Consider the following 3002-nt stretch of genomic DNA (forward strand, 5'->3'; position numbering starts at 1 on the left):
TCAGAGAGTATGTACGCGTAGTATGTAGTATATATAAATGTTTAGGTAGTATATATACTACTTTTTTGGTAGTATATACCATATTTTGTGCATACTTCATTTCGCCTACAAATATGTACGTATTTCACAAATACAATAAAACTATGAGCTCACTTGCAATTTTTTCATATAACTCACTTTGGAGTATCTTAGATATAATATATAAATGTAGTAAAAATAATAAAGTAGAGTATATACTACCACATAGCAGTATATAAGAAATGGGTGTAGCTACACCCGGTAGTAGAATGAATTTTCCCTATATATATTTTTTTTAATTATTAAAGTGAAGACGTTTTAGAACGTGATTTTTTTTGCAAATTTGTAATAAAATATTTAAAGGCAAACATTTTTTAAAGACCAATATTTGCCTTTTTTCTGAAACCTGAGTATTTTTTAAAACACAAACAATTTTTTTAAACTAGGAGGTACTGTTGTGATTATTTCTCGAATTTGCAAACATTTTAAAAACACAAATAATTTTTGAACTTTAAATTTGAAAAGGCAAAGATTTTTGTAAGCATGTTTTTTTAAACTAGGAGGTACTATAGCTAAATTGTTTTCATCTATACCTGTATTAATAAAACTTGGCGAATTTTTGAAATATGCCCACATGATGCTTTGTTTTACTTCATTTTATTAAACTAGGGATATGGAAGGAATCTTTTTCTCTGTCGCGTCTTCACGTACAACTAGTCTCACCCGGTCCAGTGCCTCCCGTCAAAACGCATGAGAAGTCCAACTAAGGTTTCATGGTCTATCTGACACAAACTACTCAATTTACATGATGACATGGACATATATAATGTGCAGTGCTTTTCCTTATTATATTAGCCAGATGATAAAAAAAACTATGTTCAACTCTCTTGATCTTCATCGGACACAAAGCCGGCTCAACAATCCAGCTATTGGACCTTGCCAGCCTTGGTTAGTGACAACTGGTACTGTGACCACCGGTGACGAGGACGACAAAGACGACAAGCGGAAACATGTGTCTGGTGTCACATTGAAATGGAGGATGTGGACCTGAGGATGAGGTATTAGTCATGTTTATTATGTTATTAGCATGAGGGTGAGGTCTTTAGCCATGCTCAATGGGTAAGGGCATGTGAGGGCTGTTTTCTCCCGTTGCAACGCACATGCATGTTTCTTAGTAAGTAATCAAATAGCTACAAAGTGAATGGCGATATGCGACGAAATATTCATGATGACAGAATAGACCACCAGCTCGGGAGGAGGAACTTGGTATTAATATCTAGGGAAATGGATCGAGATCTTGAGCTATCATGAAGCAATAAGTCAGACTCGGTTAAAACTAGTCACAAATTAATCATGTAAATGTTCAATACTTCACACGCACAATAAAAATAAAAATAGATGGTGCTATACTTCACACGCACAATGATATTACCTCTTTGAAAATAGCATAAAGCTACTAGTTTATGGGTTAGGGTTCCAAAAAACTATCAAATTTTTTCCTCTCTGATAACTACCAAGTTGAGGGACGACTGTTTCAGAAAACCCAAAACTCGAGTGACTAGCGTTTTAACCATTCTCCTGACGACTTGGGCCCACCGGTCAGGCCACGTGGCCAGCGCGCTAACGACGCAGCCAATAATGATCGTTACTCCGACCGATCCGGTCGGAACCAAAACACTGGTCGGCCACCTTCCTCTCATTCACTCTCTATTCCCCTCTACCCGCGCTTTTCTCTCTGGCCTAGGTCCGGCGATGGCGGCGGCGCAGCCAAATGCCGCCGGCGGCGAGCCTTTGGGCCAATGCGGCACCGCCGGGGATGGCGGTGGGCATTCAGAGGTCAAGAAGTGGCTCGGCAATTCTAATTTCCCGACGCAGCAGTGTTGTAGCCATCCCAGCCGGAGGTCCAGCTTGATCCAGTATTCCGCATGGCGAGGGCAATGGCGAAGTGCATCCACACGGATCCAGAGGGCGGCCACAGGTGGATGTCATCGTTTGGTGGAGTGAGGTCAGCAGTTTCTGAACCAGTTCATACTCTATTCAACTTGAGGATTAGGGTTTGAAGAGATTGACAGATTAGGGTAATAAGACTTTGCCATATTAGGAAATTCAACAGGTATTGATAGATTAGGGTTGGAAATGAGCAGTGGATAGGTCTTGACAGATTGATAGAGTTGGAAATGTTCATACTTTGTTTCTGAACCCATTTTAAGAGTTTTTCATTGTATTTACATGTGTTTAGTGCCTTTGCTCACTGTTTTTAACTATAATAAATAGTTTTTTTTGTAGTGACAGTACCTTTTAATTGATCTGCTTCATTGTTTTTGTCAAATTTTTGTTTGGGAAGTGAGGCTACATTTTCTAGGCAGAGATGATTTTTAGTGTCAGATATCAATTATCTGACCTTATTAGCATTGGTTGAGTTAGAGAGGTATGGATAGGATGCCTACTTGACATATGTTAAGGATGAGGGAATGGACTTGGAAGGGGTGGATGTCCTGGATAGTGAGAATGAAGTTGAGGAAATGCTAGACATTTTTGTTGATAAGAAGGTATTGAACATCACTGTCAGAAAAGCAACTGATCCTAGCCCAGCAGACCTGAATTTGGATCACATGTTGCTTGAGGAGCAGATCCCCATTAGTCATGTTGGTGAGGCAGTTGTTTATAGTGTTTCACAAGAAGGGGTTCTTTACCCTGCCTCTAATGCTACTTTGCCAGCTGTAACCCCTGATGAGCCCTACTTGAACACACAGCAAAGTTGCAATTTGAACAAGGGAAAAAGCGTCGTGGAAGAAGAAGAAGATGTACAAGAAGAAGATGAATATGAGATGGACAAATCCTCTTCATATGTTGAGTTCTTTAGGGGTGATTACAAAGGGCAAAAATTTCTTACAAAGCTTGGGCTAGGGGTGAAGATGAGGCTATCACAGAACAAGCAAAAACCAGAGGGAAGAAGATACTGCAGAGCACTATTGTGGAGGTAA

The sequence above is a fragment of the Triticum aestivum genome, chromosome 7D (assembly GCF_018294505.1).
Source record: "Triticum aestivum cultivar Chinese Spring chromosome 7D, IWGSC CS RefSeq v2.1, whole genome shotgun sequence".
Classification (NCBI taxonomy): domain Eukaryota; kingdom Viridiplantae; phylum Streptophyta; class Magnoliopsida; order Poales; family Poaceae; genus Triticum; species Triticum aestivum.